The sequence below is a fragment of the Ruditapes philippinarum genome, unplaced genomic scaffold (assembly GCF_026571515.1).
Source record: "Ruditapes philippinarum isolate M1 unplaced genomic scaffold, ASM2657151v2 ctg385_1_1_1_1, whole genome shotgun sequence".
NCBI classification, from domain to species: Eukaryota; Metazoa; Mollusca; class Bivalvia; order Venerida; family Veneridae; genus Ruditapes; species Ruditapes philippinarum.
In genome coordinates this window covers 192,885-212,632 of record NW_026862439.1, presented here as the reverse complement: position 1 = coordinate 212,632, position 19,748 = coordinate 192,885, and the positions used below count along the sequence as shown (strand labels likewise).

The following is a 19,748-nucleotide window of genomic DNA, read 5'->3' as shown; positions in this document are numbered from 1 at the left end:
CTCTTTTAAAGACTTTAACAGGTGGAAGAGCTTCTTTAATAGCAATTAATATTTAAATTGATATTTTTAACATACTATATACATGTAGTGACAATTTACAAGGCTTGTGTTTATTCTTAACAGACTTATACACTTATTTTAATAATTTGTGATGAGCAAGTGAAAAATAATCACCCTAACATTATGAATAATGACCCGGGTTCAATTCCTGGCTTTCTTTGTAATGATATATGAAGTGGCCTTTCTATGGTCATTTGCATTGTACCTCTTGTCCTCTACTATGGCATGTACAGAAGTTATCAGTTCCTTGCGAAAGTGAGGGCAACTAGTACTGGCAAACTGCTTGACAGCCTGCCCGGGAATGATCCAGTGGCTAAACTGTGTGCTGAACTGTGCGCGGGTAAATTCAGTGTGGCTATTGTAATCTGGACAGCAAATTACAATCACCAGCAAAGAACAATTAAGATTTAATTAGATCATAATGGTGATTTCTTGCTGAGATAATTTTGAGTGAAAGGACCAAGTTCAACTTCTATGCTTAAAACAACTTTAATGGAATTCAATTTCAAGAGATTGATTGTTATTCTTTTTGTTGCATCTTTACACAACAAGACATTAAGTAATGTAAGTGCTATATATTTGCTGTCAGCAGCTTTCAAAGGTTGTGATATTTTATATTGTTAGTGAGCATGTGTTTATCTCTTCTTTATCTGAAAAACTTATTGTCTTTTCTTGCATACATTGATAAAATGCTCCATTAGGTAATATACCAGTTTGTTGTGTATGTTTTTTTTGTTTTTTCTTACATTTTTGTAACAGAACTGTCTTCCGGGCATCTAGTTAATTAGTTTGAATACAAGAATCCTATTTTACATGAACTTTGCTAAATGTGTTTTTCTTACACGCAAATTAAGCTTAAAAATAGTGTTTGCCTTTTCATAACTGATTTTTCTAAAGGTCCATAACTCTATCACATAAACTGTGAGGATTCCCTCCCTTTAATGTAGAATTTTAAGGTCCATAACTCTATCAAATAAACTGAGAATTCCCTCCCTTTTATGTAGAATTTTAAGGTCCATAACTCTATCACATAAACTGTCAGTATTCCCTCCCTATAATGTAGATTTTCATGTTTAGTTTATCCTTGCTCTATTACTACATGAGGATTATTTCTTACCACAATCATCATTAAATAATTGACAGGTTCCATAACTCTTGTCATCAGAAATTAGTAGATTATTGTCTCCCTTTAATTGTAGAATTTAATAACCAGCAGACTTGTCTAGCTTCCATTGTTTTGAATGGAACATTTTCAGTTTTTTGTTTATCAAGATGAAACTTTTCAGTCAGTTGGCCAACAATATAGAGGGGCAGACTACCTGGTTGTGCTGGCTGGCCTGGCTTAATATACTGGTAGCAAAGGCTTGAACCACTTTAGGTTCGAGTAGGGTAAGGGCTAAACTTTGCAATAATTTGCTATTGTATTTACATTTTACATTAAAATTTTTTTAACTTCAAACATGTAGACTTAAGTGGAAGTCATTCAATGATGAGTATGAATTTAAACTACTTAATCATACTTATTTTTCTCCATCTTACATTTTTATACTTAAATGAGGTGGTATGGGTTATTAATTCAACACTCTTACTGGATAGAGATTACTTGTTTACCTTGGGGTCAAAAGGGACACAATATCCTGAGTCCTTTCCTGAGGAAAGTAAGGGTATTTAGCATGTACAGTATGGTCCTGTCTAGAATTGCTTGTTTACAAACAATCAGTGATGTAAACAATATTAGCATGTCAATATTAAGCAACAGTGTGTTAAGCATATAAGAAAATGGTAAACAATAATTAGCATTTGAGAGCAAGCAAACAATATTAGCATAGAAAATCGTATCATTTATTACACAGAGTCTACCGATTTATTATGACTTCGCTTATTTCCATTTCTGTAGAGAGATGTTTATTACAGACTATGTTCTTATATTATTACATTTTTATTGTCAGATGTATTATTATACATGATATAATCAGTGATCATAAACATGGTGTAAAATACGTTTCTCAGGAGAGCCTTAATTCTGGCAAAAACTGAGACGTGCTTACAATTTCCACTAAATAAGGCGAAAAATACTGTTCTGTTCTTAGTTTAGTTTTTTTTGTCTTTTGTACCCTCTTTTCTGCTAAATTTTTATAATATTTTTAGACTCAACCAGGCATCAAAAAAATATTTTCAGAGTCACTCGTCCTGCAGGATGAGTAGCTTCTAAATCCAATGTGCAGGGAACATTTTTCTTCTTGTCCTGCATTGAGTTTTCTTAATTATCCCCCGCCGATGAAATCGGGAGGGGGGTATAGTTTTGGCGTTGTCCGTCCGTCCTTTCGTCCATCCGTCCGTCCGAATTTCGTTTCTGGAGTAGTTCTCTGCAACTACTGACTGGAATTCAACGAAACTTTATGGGAATCATCAATATCAAGAGGAGATGCGCATATCGTCGGCTTGTTCCGGTCGGACCCTTTAACTCAGAGTTATGGCCCTTGATTAGTTAGTTATGTAGTATGCATATAGAGTAAAAATCGTTTCCGGAGTAGTTCTCTGCAACTACTGGCTGGAATTCAACGAAACTTTATGGGAATCATCAATATCAAGAGGAGATGCGCATATCGTAGGCTTGTTCGGGTCAGACACTTTAACTCAGAGTTATGGCCCTTGATTAGTTATGCAATATGCATATGGAGTAAAAATCGTTTCCGGAGTTAAGTTCTCCGCAACTACTGGCTGGAATTCAACGAAACTTTATGGAATCATCAATATCAAGAGGAGATGCGCATATCGTTGGCTTGTTCCGGTCAGACCCTTTAACTCAGAGTTATGGCCCTTGATTAGTTATGTAGTATGCATATAGAGTAAAAATCGTTTCCGCACTACTTCTCTGCAACTACTGGCTGGAATTCAACGAAACTTTATGGGAACCTTCAATACCAAGAGGAGATGAGCATATCGTCGGCTTGTTCGGGTCAGACACTTTAACTCAGAGTTATGGTTTGATTGGTTATGCAGTATCCATATAGTAAAATATTTGTTTCCGCGCTACTTCTCTGCTACTACTGGCTGGAATTCAATGAAACTTTATGGGATACTAAGAGGAGATGTGCATAAAAGTCGCCTTGTTCCAGTCAGATACTTATAACTCAGATTTATGGCCCTTGATTAGTTATGTAGTATGCATACATCTCATTGGCATTTCCAGATTTTACTATTTAACACAAAGTTATGGCTCTGTTATTGCCCTGAATATTTATCAAGTTCAAAGAATATTACTGTTTATGCCATGATTAATATATAAATAAAGCCTTATGTCTTCAGTTGTTGTGTTAATAATAACCAGTACTCGGCGGGGGATATAAATTCAACGAATTTGCTTGTTCTACTCGTAATTACGAGCGGACGAGTGGAATTTTCAATCTCTGACATACCTGCTATGAATTTGGAAGATTCATTTTTATTATGACAGATTTAATATCAAAATGCTACGATTAGGAAGTCGAACGAAATTAATACAAAAGAAGGGCAGTTTTTTTTAAGCCTTTTTCAAAAGAAAGGTTTGGAAAATTAATGATGTGAAGTGTTTATTATATTGAAAGGTTCGACATACTCATTTGAAATTGGCTAATGTGCTGCTTTAGTGACTTAAGTTATCTGATTGGTCAGTTATAAACAAATTTTGATTGGTTAATGCCAAAAAAGGGATATTTAAATGCGATAGTATATAATATAAGTGCACAAGTATTTTATTGGAATTCTTGTCAATATGGTAACTTTTCTATTGTCACCAGGAAACAAACCCTGAAACACACATGACATTATAAGAAACACTCAGCTATCCTTTGTTAAATTGTTCCTTTGAAATGATGGTAATATTTAGTTTCAGATGTTAATGTTTATAATGTTGTTAAAATTACCTAAAAGTATAATAGTACCTTGAATTTAATGTTCCAAAATACATAATACATTCTAAAAAGACTCAGAACCCTTAATAACTGACTAAGTTTTGTAATGGTAATATTTAGCTTTAATGTTACATTTTCATCAGAGTTTAGACCCAAAGTATACCTTTTATGTTCAAAAATACCTTTAATATATAAATTCCTGGGCACTTTGCGCCTTAGATGAGTTATGTCGTTAACCCAAAGATCATTATGCAATTAGACTTAAAATAAACATCGGCTTGATTGAACACACACGGTATATCTGTAGTCAAAAATAACAAACACAATTCAATTATTGTAATAACATTTCTAATTGATTTGTAACGAGTCACCATAGAAGTTATTTAGAGAATATAAATTTTATTTAGCAGATGCTTGTTTTAGAACGCGACAATCAAAGAATCAGCTGTTGCTGATGTGAAAAACCTGAAAATGTTGCGAAGAAATCATTTACCTTCGGAAAATTTCTGTCGTCTTAATTAAATTCAACATATCCTATATTAGGAAAGTGTTTCCTTTTCTAGAAATGGAACGGTATGGTTAATCTTGTTTGTCCTCGGGAATTCAAATTACGCTAGAATTATGACGTAATACAATTACCTTAGGAGTGAAAGTCGTACAATTGTGAAGTGACTTTTCACTATTAATGGATTTCTTTTCCCCCAGTGTAACACCCCATTTATAATATGTGCTCTACATCTATTTTATATATGGGTTAAAGAATAAGAGCTCTGAATTTGGGTCAAACATTAGCTTATATATAAGAAAAATATTTTCCTGTAAATAGATTGAACTGCTTTGAGCCATATTGTCTGGATTTGAATAACTTCTGATTGTTTAAAAAGAAAAAATCTATCTAAAAATAAAAAGGAAAATATTTTTAAAAAAAGTAGTTTTATTGTTATAATCCCTAATTTTTGCTTACACCTGTACCTTAGTCATAAACTCCCACGGACATCTGGCATTGTCTCCGAACTTGGTGTACTGACCATCAGAGAGTCGTGTTGGGAAGAATTTCCCTGCATGTAATAATGCCAACGAATCTAAAAAAAAACCCCAAAAAAACAACATAAGATGTCCAAGAAAACAGTTTAGAAATAATGGCATATGTGATTTAAGTATACATGTATTTTATTTAGTTTATATAATTATCTTTATTGTATTGGAAGCTATAAGCTTATAATGAAACATTCTCTTATTGGATCCTGGAACCAACAAGTACTAAGCAATGAATGTTAAGTTTCTTGCTCAAGGAAACAACGGCTTGCCCTTGACAGGGTTTGAACCCACACGGTCAGCAACTCTTAGGTGGCAATTCTTAGATTACTGGTCCACTGCATTAACAACTCGGCCAAGCGCCACTTTATTAGCTCACCAGAGCCGAAGGCTCAGGGTGAGCTATTTAGTATCAAAGGGGGATGCTCCGGCGTCCGTCGTCATGCGTCAACAATCGTCTTTTTCTCTGAAACTACTAGGCAAATTTACTTCAAATTTGGTCTGTAGCATCCTTGTGACAGTCACACTTGAATTTGCTCATGTCATTCCTATTGGCCCCTTTTAGGGGTCAGCAGAGCTAAAAATAGAAAAACCTTTAAACGTCTTCTTCTAGAGAACTAATGGATGGATGATCACCAAACTTTGTCTGTAGCATTCTTGGGTAGTCTTTTATCAAGTTTGCTCATATAAATTTGATTGGCCCCTTTTAGGGCTCTCTAGGGCTAAAAATAGAAAAACCTTTAAACATCTTCTCCTACAGAACTAATGGATGGATGATCACTAAACTTTGTCTGTAGCATTCTTGGGGAGTGTTTTATCAAGTTTGCTCATATTAATTTAATTGGCCCCTTTTAGGGGCCGCTAAAGCTAAATATAGATATACATTTAAACGTCTATTGCTACAGAACTAATTGATGGATGATCACCAAGCTTTGTCTGAAGCATTGTTAGGTAGTCTTTTATCAAGTTTGCTCATATTATTTTGATTAGCCCCTTTTTGGGGCCGCTAAAATTAAAAATAGAAATAAGTTTAAACATCTTCTCCTACAGAACTAATGGATGGATGATCACCAAACTCTGTTGCATTTTTGGGTAATCTTTCATCAAGTTTGCTCATATTGATTTGATTTGCCCCTTTTAGAGCTGCTTAATTTGATTAGCGCCGTTTATTAGCTAAAGCTTAAATACCCCAGGTCATGGCATTTCTTCAAATTATTGTTTAAACATATTCTATGCTCAAATTTAATATTAGAATATATTGACATACCAACACTGAAAAGCAGTTGTTTCTGGTGAGCGACTCAGGGCCATCATGGCCCTCTTGTTTTATTGTATTTTATTCCATATTTAAATCTGAAAAAAAAAAAATTCAAGTAGTATACTTATTCATATTAAAAGAAAAACATTTGTGCATTGGACAAACCATTGTTATACAAAAAAAACAAGCGAAAAGGTTAAAACAATCAACTATAGTTCACATTAATTTTACGGCATCGAAGCCTGGAGTTATATGAAAAGGTCTTATGGATTTCATAAAAGAGAGTATCAAATATAAACGGCATATATCTGACGTGAAGCTATTTTCAATAAATGTTATTCTATTTACGTACTCTGATATTGTCTTGTTTGCTTTTTCAAGAAAGTTTTTATCTATTTTATCTATTTTTAATCATCATATGTTCCATTTATAGATGTGGAAAATCTATTTTTAGCAACATGTTCTATTTTGGGAAGCAATGAGATTATCATTATCTGTGTTGTGTGTTTTGTTTTCTATACAAGATTGTCAGTTCATATTTCGTAATGTATTATTTATAAAGAAATGAAACTAATTTGTCAAAGACGATGATTGTGTGGCGTAGAGAATGAATATAAAGCAACAATCCCGATAATATTATGGATCATGTTGTATTTTTATTACTGTTAATAGAATATTTAACTCCTAACATAACCATGTAGTGTTATTATTTGAGCCGCGTCACAACAAAACCAACATAGTGCGTTTGCGACCAGCATGGATCCAGACCAGCCTGCGCATCCGCGCAGTCTGATCAGGATCCATGCTGTTCGCTATCAGTTTCTCTACTTGTAATAGAGTTGGTAAGCGAACAGCATGGATCCTGATCAGACTGCACGGATGCGCAGGCTGGTCTGGATGCATGCTGGTCGCAAACACACTATGTTGGTTTTGTCGTGACGCGGCTCATTTGTTTTAATAAATAATAATGTACTTAATGTATCATTGGACCCTATGATGGTTAGATAAAGTAATGTTCTTTGATGTTTTCCTTCAATTCTGGTATTATCTCTTAAAGGTGCATGCCCCCTCAGATGAGCCAAAATATTTCAAGAAAATCAAATTGGTAATTAACGTACTAAGATTTTAAGAAAAGTAATTATTTAGTTTATAATGAAGGTGCCATTTTTATGTGTAAATTACTTCCTTTGCTCATTTGACAATATTTTACCTTTTACTACTTTGTAAAAAATTTATGAAAATAAGCATGAATCTGTAGGCATGCTGCTTTAACCCTCGTAATGTGTTCAACAGATTTGCACTGCTTTAAACTGAAACAGTCCTAAAATTGTAAAGGGATTTCAATATCAAAATACAAAAAATCTGCAATCACCCAACAGTTGGCAAATGTTAATCACATTCAATTCTAGGAGGTTAAAGGTCAATTCATTTGCTGCTTTATGCTTTAATGCCTTGTCTCTTTATGGGTAATATGTCTTCCTGTGTTATAATGGTATACTAGTAGAACTAAAGCTAAATATTATCTTTATGTGCAAGATTTTATTGGCTTAAATTAATTAGTATTGCTTTGCACAGCATCTGTCTGTCTGTATGTCTCTCCATCCTTATATCACACAGTGTCTGGAACACTTTGACCTACAGCCTTAAAATTTGGTTTTCATGACCAGTAGGTGACCGCTATGAGGTCAGTTGGCCAGAGGTCAAGGTCACCATGGCATTGACAACTTAAAGTTTTTGCTGTGTAATAACTAAAAAATGCTGTGTCTTACAGTGTCAGGTGTCCTACAGTGCAAAGATTTAATGTGAAGGTTGGTCATGACCTGTAGGTGACCCATTTTGATTTTGTGCTCTGTTGGTCAAAGGTCAATTTCAACATGGCTTTTACCAATGAAAGCTTGTCAACCAATATTAATTTTAGCTTACAGTGGTAAGATTTTTTTGTTGAGGTTTGTGATGACTAATAGACAGCCCCCCTTTTATTTTTTGGTTTTAGCTGGTAAAGGTCAAGGGGGCCCCGTGGTTATTTTATAAAAAAAAGCTTGATAACCAAAAATTAGAAATTTGCTTTTTGGCCTAATTTTCCTAAGTTTGTCATTCGTCATCAGAGTATGGTAATGAGGACACTAGAGTATCAAGGTCGGTCATTGTGACCATTTTAACTGTCCTTATCTTTTAAAAGTTTACAAACAAGACATCCATATCACATGACTTACTGAGGTGAGCATATAATTATGATTCACAAATATCTCTTGTTAATTAATATATATTGAGCAGCAACTGTAAACGTCAGCAATGTACTGTAGTTCCTTATCACTTTCATATAAATATAAGTAACAACACTAATCAAAGCACAGAAGGCGATGAATTTGTTTGGGTCAATTCAATGTTTATTTGACTTAAAAAATTATAAAAAAAAAGTGTTGCCTCAACTGGGATTGGAACTCTAGACCTCTCGATTCTTAAGCGAGCGTGCAAAACCCTCGGCCACGGTGAAGTTATATGTGAACAGCCTGAAGAAAACCATATTATCCTAAATTAGGGTTTGTAACTCTTATTATTTCGACGCTAAACCTGTTGTTTAACACAGATGTAAAAAATCATGGAGCTAATACTGTAAGCATCTATATCTATAAAGAATGAAACAATATTAGAAATCTTCGCCTATTCGGGAACTACTTTGCTTGAAAATTAATGCGCCTGTCATTTGACAATCTTTACGCATTGATCTCCCCTGAATTTTTCGGCGTTAGTGTACATATAAAGGGAAGTAACCACGTCAAAAAAGTGGACTACTTTAGGCATTTGCAATTAACAGCATTAGGCTCTGAAATTTCGCTACCATTATTTGTTTTTGTCTGACGACCCAAACAAATAAAAGCGACATACACATGAATCGTTGTAGAGTTTGTGCACCTTTGAATATAAGAAATATATAGATATTGTTGTAATATTTTACTTGCTTGAATAAGATCATCTAATGAGGCAAAAAAGTAATAAATAAATAAACACCATCAATTCCAACAACAAAACCCCCACACAGTTAAGCATTATTAAAATTTTGATAATTATTATTTAGAATTTAAATGGCAATTGTTGTGTGGTGTTAAGTGAAGTGTTTTGATGTTTTAAATGTTTGGTGATACTTAAATTGAACACCAGCTGTTTGCTGATTTCTTAGCTCGTTCTGTTTTGAAGGAAAAGATGAGCTATTATGATGGCTGCCCTGTCATCAATGTTGTCATTGTAGTTGTACAAAATCTTGATTAAATTATCAGCAAGGAACTCCAGGATAACTTGCTTATCATGTCAAGGTGCAGCTGTAAGACAAGGGGGATAATTCTAAAAGCAATATATTTAGAGTTATGCCCCTTTTTAATTAACAATTTTTAACAGACAAGCCTTTACAACTTTTATTTGAAACTTATAGAAAAATTAACCAAAACCATATGATATAAATTATAATTTAATTAAAATGTTTAATAAGAAAAAAAAAACCAACAAAAGCACATGTTGCCATGTATTTTATATTGTTTATAAATTCAAAATATAATGTTTCTGGAAAGTTTGAAGTAAAAAGATATTTTCGTATTGTTATGATTGCCAAGCTATTACAGAAAAAAACCAACCCTGATGTAGCTATATTATTTCATTTGACATAACAAAAAAAGAAAAAATATTTTTGTTTTAATTGAGTGATTCAAAGTTGAAGGTCATATTTAAGTATAATTTATAAATTAGTATATAGTGATGAATAAGAGAATCTCAATTTTAACCTCACAGACCTCAATAATTATTTTCCTTTCATTCACAGAATTTTACTTTAAGTGCCAACACTTTTATAAATAATTTTAAATCTCATGCTGCCAATATAATTGTTAGTCTCCAGAAATTTTCACACACAATTAAATATCTGAAAGAGAAGGAAATCTTTTTTTTTAGCTATTGACGTGTTTTGAACAAATGTTGCAGTTTGTCCCCATGAATCGTTCAGAGTTTCCCCTGACAGTTTTTTTTCCCAACAACATGAATTAATCTATAAATTGTTTAAAGTTTTCCCTAACAGCTTTTTCTTTTTTTTGAAATACAAAATGTACATGAATCTATGAATTGTTCAAAGTTTTTCTGGACAGCTTTTTCTTATCAGGATACAGGTGATATTGCGAAATTAAAACACTGATGCTATTAGTGTGTTTTGTGAAGGGATATAGACTATTATTGGCAGTATTGCTATGAGAGAGCAGTAACACTGTCCTCCAGTGATCAGAAAAATCAAACCACATGCTGTTATACTTTACCGTATTATAATTGTTACAATCGAATGACTCCTCGACACCAGTATGCTACTGCCATATCGTATTGTGGTATGGTATAGTAATGTGTATTGAGCTTCTGTTTACTATATATATATATATAATGTAGTGTCTTGAAAGGTGAAAAATAAAACGTTGAGAACTGTAACAGCAACAGGAAACATTGAGATATTTGGAAAACACAAACGTTTCAACATGGAACTGAGTTTTAATTGGATATTTCTCCTGGAAAGTGAGAGTATTTTACTATGTTTGATGGTGTTAATTGAAATTTTCTAAAAAGTGCAACTTGATGTTGTTCTTATGGTAGAAAAAAATATATATAAATGGAAATTTTTAAGACTTAGATTTCTTTAAGTGGAGACAATTCAATAAAGGTTAGAATTATATAATAAAACAAAGATGTACACACTGTTAGAAGGTTGGTTTGTAAATATTTTGCTTTAATAATAGTTTTAATTCAGTGTTTAAAGTTTAGAAAATCAGAATTTTTTATGGGAATTATTAATTTTCAGATTAAAGTATTTATTATAGACAACGGAAAAATGATTATTTATTTTAAATGATTATATAGTTAGAATGCAGGGATAAAAACTAACCATTTAAGCTTGGTGGCCACCTGGACCACTGACTGTAAAATTTTAGTGGCCCAGTAAATATATTAGTGGACCAACAATTTATGAACGGAAACAGGGCAAGCGCTGGCAAATTGTTTTTGATCCAATTTTTTTGCAGCGAAAATTGTGTGCCTGTATTTTATTTTCAAATAAGGCAATATGGTACGGAGATATTATTTAGAAAAACATAAACTATATCCAATTTTATTTTGGTACCTACATTTTTATCACATTAACACAACAAACTTATATAATTTACAGTCAATAATCATAAAAGCTTGCAGCTCAGTAGCTATAACATTTGCCACGTTAAGTTGGGCAGCAAAGATTCCATAAAATCTAAATCAGTGGCATGACAGTGACAGCAGAAACACATTCCAATGTGCTGCTTCAGCTTGCTTGGTTAATGACAAAGATTTGTCTTGAAGACTATCTGTATCTGAAATAATAAAGAAGAAACATGTTTGAAAGTAAGAAGAATGAAGAAAATAATATTGAAAATTCTAAACTAAAGATCATTCAGGAATAAAATCATGTGTACTACTCACTTCTGTCATTTTAAGTGTGCAGTAATCAGTATAAGTTACCTAAAGGAATTTTGTATGCTTCTTAACTGAATCTTTCTTTAATATTTCACAGTCATAAGTCATTTGAAAATGAATACTTCTTCAAGAGCTTTAAGGGTTACAAAACTTATATTTGATTTTAAGCCAAATTAAGGCCAATCTTTTTTTCCAAGAATTCCCTGTGAAGCTTCAAATGTCAAATAAATTGCTTGTAAAGGCGTAATTAGGTCAGAATTAAATGGCAATCAACCCTCCTCCCCCCCAAAAAATAAAATAAAATTAATAACACAAAAAAACCATTACTCTTAACTAATAATTCCTTTGATCTGTTTATCAACAACAATAAGAACTGAATGCAAACTTACCGTGAACAGGTCAAGTTGTCAACTGCAGAACATAATTTGTCGCTTTTTCATACCCAAAATTCTGATTTGATTAGCGATAATCTTGGGTAATCTTGAGATGCTGCTAGTTGTTGTTTCATATTAAATATTAAGACCCAATTATCCAGTGCATGCGACAATTAGTGTCATATTTATCAGCTGATGTAAACAAACGGTGAGGTCAGTGTATTAGACTGTGTTACTGTTCATATCGATATTTCATTGGGAAGGGAAGTTACAAATATAAACCAGTCAATGACCCACAAAAAAGTAGACTGTGTCGCTGTGTTTTGAGGTAAAAGCGGTAAAGCGGAAATTGTAAATGGAAAACCAAAAGTGTACTTTTCCATTCTTAAAATAGCAAATGCTAAATTTAGACTGGAGATTCCAAAAGTCATACTTTTTACCGTGATTTTCTTGAGCCAATTTAATAATTTTGGAGCCAATTTGCTCATTGAATTTTCTAATGGCGGATATAAATTTAATCTACAGTCGTTCTTTTATAGTCATAATCTACAGCCGTTTTTTTTAAGTCGCCGACTGGACGACTACTTTGAAATTTTTGGTAGTCCAGTTACAAATTTAGTCGCCGTGGGCGACTGGGCGACCGCTAATTTTCAGCCCTGGAATGTAATTATTTTATTTTATAAAATTATAATTATATATCCAGGAATATATTATAAGCTAAGAAAAATGTATTTTGAAAGCAGCTTACTTTTGAAAATGTCGTATTATTGTAAAATACTTGTTAATCGAGTTTATCAAATTATATATTAATTTATACGGCATATTACTTTACTTATATATTATGTTTTAAAACATCAATTGTTAATAATTTAAATAAACAGCTTAAATTTACACTAAAGGTTAATTTCAGCATTATTATGTATACATGTACGTTATATTATGTAATACCACTTAAATATAGTTCATGAAATAGTTAAGTTTATAAAGTTAAAAGAAAAAAAGAAGAAAATTTTATATCTTTTAATGATATTAAAATGATCATGTTTCAAAATGAAAATAAGCATTACAAGAATTTGTATATATATAAATATTGAGATATAATAAATATTATTACCTTTTTAAACGTGGTTAATGAAATGGTCTTAAATAAATGATATTATGTTTACGAAGATTTAATTGTTTTAAAAAATGGTCTAATTGATAAAATAACCGCCTAAATTACCTTGCTGAATAATTATTTATTGCTGTGGAGTTTAAAACCACTCTATAATGATATGATTAAATTAGAGATGTAAATATCAAATTAATAAAATTGAACAGTCTACAAATGAAATAGATCATAAGTTTTAATTGTCAGGACTGCCAGGTATTTGCCGGCAGCACTCCTGGCTTCGTTCCCATGGCATGATATTAAAACAAGTCATTTTGGCCACATTCAAAAACTTAAACCTAATACCCTACAGGTGGCAACAAATTTCACCCATGCCACCAGTGCAGTCACTAAGACCTACACGCACATTCATGCTGTCTGATCATTGTCTGCACTGTTCACTGTTCAGTCAGTATATTTATTTAGAAAAGCTTTTGTCCAGATTAAAAGATAAACAAGTTAAGGACAATTTAATAAAATTATTTACCATGGATAAAGTTATAATTATGAGGTTTTCTTAAAAAGTACCATGTGCATAATAATATTAATCTTTAAACGCTGGATTTGCAGGCTACAAATTTGAAACAGTTTCTTTTGGATTTTGATATGACAATACAAAAGTTGAGCTATTATATTATTATAACCAACAGTATAGAGCCTGCTGGCATGCAGTCAGGCTGCACGGTTGCGCTATAATATAAACTAATCCCTTTCCTGCAGAAGGTAAATGGTTTAAATGAATTATAAACAGCAGAATCAGACATTTATGAAAATAACAATATTTTTCCATCCCTATATGTGCAGACTCCAAAGTTATTCAGGAGTCATTGAAAAATGAACATTAGATAATATTATATACATATGTACCAATAAATAAATTCTATTATCCACTAAATTAAAATTAAATATTGAGAAATATTGAGGAAATAAAATGCATATTTTCATTTTCCATATTTTCACTGTAAAAAAATAGTTTTCACTGTAATTTATAAATGATAATAAGAATAATAAAACATTGGATAATTTAATGAAGGAGCACATTTAACTTAATTATTAATTCAAAATTAATGCGAATGTTGTCAATCCTGCAGTGAAAACTTTTGATTGATTTTTAAATGTTTTGAAAAATAAAGTTTGTATTTTGTTTAGCTATTCAATTAAGAAATTATTTTAAATTATTTGTAACAATAAGATTTCCAATGACAAACATAAATTATTTGCCGTCTACGAAATAAAAAAAAAACCCACGTAATTCATATTTATTGACTAGCCTATATTTTATTGATCATGATTTTTAGTCTATATAAAAATCTTATTAGCCTAAGTTGTTATTATTGACAATTAATATAATCTTCGATAATTTATTTTACGCACATTACTAATGAAATTTTATGAAAATAGCGTTGTACATCAGAAGGAGATGGCTTTTTTTTAGACATAACTCACCGTGGCGATATTTTATTTATTTTTTTTGCAGGTCTATGACGTCATAAAACCCACGACCGAAGTATTAACAACTAATTTTTGTCACAGACTAAGTTTCGTTCGTGTGATTTAACCTATTCATTATCGTATGTACGTTGCTAAATCAAGATCCCATAATTACATAGTGGCAAAAAAAATACGTAATTCCCTATAAATTTCTTGTTTTAATGAACCATAGAAATTCACTGCAGGCAGATACTGTTGTATGTGGGTTTTTTTTTTCTGAATGTTTAAAAAAATTTTTTTTTTATTTTTCTGTAATGTTTATTGTTATATACAAAAGACTTGTGAGTTGCCTTTTGCAGTTAAATTTGACAAGGGAGATCTAATTTTTACGTTTTAAAATTCCAGGATGTGCAAAGTTGAAAACATTGGATTCAGGAAATTATGGTAGATTAATTAATAAACATTGTCGCAAAATAAACAATAAAAGACACATAAAACACTTTAATCCCAGGATCTGAAGGTTATACAGAAGTATTTGATCATCATCATAGTCGTGGAGAGAAAAAAAGAAAAAAGATAAAAGCCCACGCATTTAATTCAATATGTAACACGATACTGTATTATCTGATCATTTTTGTTGTCATTATTTCAGTCATATATGATCGGCGGAATCATTTCCAGTAATTGAAATGTATAATCGGTAACTTAGTTTACGAAAAAATTTACCAGAAAGCCGTGATTAAATTATGACCGCCGAGTTAATTGAATAGACACCCAATATCCTCCGTGTCCCGTGGCAGATCGTATAATGTAACCGCGACTTGTTCCCTCTATTATTTGGCTTATCAAAGACGGTTTTTATATCTAATATTCTATATGATATGTTAAAGATAATATAATGATTGTGTGCTATGGGACATTAATATTATTAGAATTGATATAATTTAACAATAGACGCGATTTCCAGCAAATTAAATTCATGTTTTTTTCTTATTTTGCGAAATCCATTATCGTATGATGATGAATAATGTTCTGAAAATATTTCTTTTTTTTATTGCACAATGCTTTTAAAGGTTGATTTAACCTGCAGATTTCGCCTTTATTTGAAAATATTTCTTACAATTATTATTGATATCGCAGTTTGATATGCAATGTACCGGTATCAGTATAGAAATACAATGTATCAGCATTCTTGGGATTTCCTATATAATTTTACGCTTTTAGCAAACCACCAAAAATGGCAGGCATTTAAGTAAATTGCTGACCTGCCAGAATTTGTACCATTGGCTTCTAGTGCTGTAATAAGTTTATTTATTGTGATTCGATTCTGAAATCTCTAAAACTGAGATCCGTTCTGAAATCTCTAAAACTGAGATCTGTTCTGTAATCTCTAAAACTGAGATCAGTTCTGAAATCTCTAAAACTGAGATCAATTCTGAAATCTCTAAACTAAGATCAATTCTGAAATCTCTAAACTCAGATTGATTCTGAAATCTCTAAAACTGAGATAGATTCTGAAATCTCTAAACTAAGATTGAGTCTGAAATCTCTAAAATGGAGATAGATTCTGAAATCTTTAAAACTGAGATCCATGCTTAAATCTATAAAACTAAGTTGGATTCTTAAATCTCTAAAACTTAGAGATCTATTCTGTAATCTCTAGAATTAAGATTGATTCTGAAATCTCTAAAACTGAGATCCATTCTGAAATCTCTAAAACTGAGATCCATTCTGAAATCTCTAAAACTGAGATCAATTCTGAAATCTTTAAAACTTACATTGATTCTGAAATCTCTAAAACTGGGACTCTAAAACTTAGAATGATGAAGTCTTATCCGAAATCGCGGACATGATCGCCAGAAGTCTATTTTACAAATAAAGGGATAAAATTGTGATTAAAGCATAAAAATTCTTATTATTTGCATTAATTAAAATCATTTTAATAGTGCTTATAATTAAAAAAATTAAAGGCAATTTAGATCAGCAGAATTTGATGCTTGAATAATAATCTTGAACATAAAATGGTCGCCAGACAGATCCGCAGACTGGCATATTGGTAGAAAGTTGTTGTTTTTTTTTATCATAATTGGAAGATAATTTAATTAAAATTTTATAATTTTGGACTTTCTGTCCTAATTTATTAATTAAAATAAAAGAATTTAATTAAAAGTAATGGAGATGACCGCTTTTTGTTGAATGTAATTGTAAACTTAAAAAATGTGTTCAATTGAAATTGTAACTGTAATTGAATTTGCATTTTAAAGTAACTGACACAATTTTGTATTCTGGTAATACTAATTCAGAACATTATATTAATGTAATTGAAAAGGAACGGCCATTATAGTGTCCCAAGCAGTGTAATTGAAATGTCATCAAAGAAAGTAATTGAATTGTAAGTGTAATTGGATTGATTACATTTTAAACAGAACAGAACATACTGTTTATTATGTTAAAGCTTTAACCCTAGTTTGTCTAACATGCATTACATTGAATAAAAGATTATGTCAAAAAAGCATAATTATGAATATAAATATGTAACTGAAGATAAATATTGACAAACAATTAAAATAACATTTTGAACATATTAAAAAATCAGCAAATAAATATAAATATAGTGTATATAATTAGTCATTTTGTCATAGCATATTTTCTAGAATTTTATGGCTCATTTGATAAACATCAACAAATTTTAATGTAATGCACACTGTTTCTGTCAATATGTAAAAATATAAATGTAAATGTGTTTTTAAAACAGTCTTAATAACAGAAGCAATGTAGTTGTAATCCTTAAATCATAACAGACCCAATCATAATTGTAATGTAATTGATTACATTTTTAAAGTAATTGACACAATATCTGTTATCTTAAAAACTGATTTACATTAAAGACGGCGATTCTAGTATAATGAAAGTCTATATCATGATTCTGTTTTTTGTGATGAATTTTTTTTTATCAAAGAATATGTTTAAAGCTATCATCAGGATACATGTACATGTATATATATATACTTGGAAGTCATGTGCAAAATTCTATTTCCATAGAGAAACTCTGGAAAAGAATACAAATCTATAAAACTTGTATAGCATGATCAGATTAAACTGTTTAGCAGCCAAAGGCTTATCAGTATCTGGTATTGAGTTATTTTTGTCTGTGAAATGAGTTATGTTTAGCAAGGATAATTAGGGCAATGGGGAAATTTTGTTTATCAATTTTCATCTGGATGAATTGGCTTGATGTTACAGCAGCTGTGTACAGGAATAAAGTAGATTTTTTCTTTTGATTATCATCGGTCAGTTAAGAAATGTACTTATTGAACTTTCCTGCCAATAAATGTAAGAGGGAGTAATACATTGTAATAAACATTGGCTATAGTGTTATTATCTGCTTGCAAGGAAAATATTGGCATAGATATGCAAGTATCAAACAAATAGTAAGATAACAAAAGATGTATTCAACATAATTTTACAGGAGAACTTTGTGGTCATGACTGCGGATGATAATGTGAATTTCCTTAATTATCAAATCAAGAAAAAAATTACATTTTGGACGAAAATCAGGAAATTTGGATATCACAAATTTAAGGCCAATTATAAGAATATCTTCTAGCTTACAGTTTACTTTGGTGCCAACCCATGTTTGAAATTATGCACAAAGGTGCTCCTGATGTCTTTCTCAACCAGTAAAACTCAGGAACGTCACTAAATGACTGTTACAGTGTCTTTGTGACCGAAAATTTAGAAAAAAACAACAGTAGCTGCTCTCTTGGATCAAAAGTGCTAACTTGGTCATCAACTAGTGAGCTATAACTGAAGATGGAAACATTAATGTACTTTAGACAAGCAAAGATCCGATCTATATGGAACTACTTTCTTTATCTAAATAATTCATATGTACATATTGATGATAAATATATATTCAGGTATTAATAAATTCAGTGTGTGTAAGGTTTCGCTGGGAATTAGATTAACAAGTATAATATATACAACTGTCTCCCCTGATGGTTTTCTTAATGTTTTCCTAGCTTCCTGGTCAATATATTTATCATCACCTTCTGTCAGAAAGGAAGGAAAAATCAACCAGAAATTAAGGCAATAAATTGTCACACAGGCTGTGTGAGCATGATGAAGATAATTTAATTGCCGAAACTTTTTTTTCTTCCAGTCACAAGTTTTTTTGGTAATTCATTAATTTTTGTTTAAACTTAGAATTCAGAATCAGTCCTCTAACTGTAAGGGTTGTTTAAGGAATAGTCTGATGATTTGATAGTAAACATGATAAAGGTTACTAAATGTTTAAAGCCATATTTTCCCCAAGTTTCTACTGATTACAAAAGCCATATTTTCCCCATTACATTTCTACTGATTACAAAAGCCAATTATTTTCCCCATCATGTTTCAGCTGATTACAAAAGTCAATTATTTTCCCCATCATGTTTCAGCTGATTACAAAGGACATATTTTCCCCATCAAGTTTCTACTAATTACAAAAGCCATATTTTCCCCATCAAGTTTCTACTGATTACAAAAGCCATATTTTCCCCATTACGTTTCTTCTGATTACAAAAGACAAATTTTTTCCATCATGATTCTTCTGATTATAATGAAAGCCATATTTTCCCCATCATGTTTCAGTTGATTACAAAAGTCTTATTTTCCCCATCATGTTTCTACTGATTACAAAAGCCATATTTTCCCCATCAAGTTTTTACTTATTACAAAAGCCATATTTTCCCCATCAAGTTTCTACTAACTACAAAAGCCATATTTTCCCCATTACATTTTCTACTGATTACAATAGACAAATTTTTTCTGTCATATTTCTTCTGATTATGAAAGCCATATTTTCCCCATCATGTTTCAAGTGATTACAAAAGTTTTATTTTCCCCATCATGTTTCTACTGATTACAAAAGACATATTTTCCCCATTACATTTCTACTGATTATGAGAAACACTTGAAAAGAAGTTGACATTTCCTTGTAGAGGAAGGCTTTTGGTCAGTTAATGAGGCTTTAAACTGCAAATTGATTTATGAATATGAGTGAATGTCTGTGTAAAATTGGTACATTATACATTATT

General features: G+C 31.4%; 1 long non-coding RNA gene across 1 annotated transcript; it reads right to left on the bottom strand.

Annotated features, from left to right (window-relative positions):
* Window positions 1-11,361: 11,361 nt before the first annotated feature.
* On the bottom strand, window positions 11,362-12,737 carry LOC132719070 (uncharacterized). The gene is made up of 2 exons (XR_009624165.1): window positions 12,105-12,737; window positions 11,362-11,612 (listed from the first exon to the last, which is right to left on the bottom strand). It is a non-coding gene; the product is annotated as an uncharacterized LOC132719070 (long non-coding RNA).
* Between the last annotated feature and the right edge of the window lie 7,011 nt (window positions 12,738-19,748).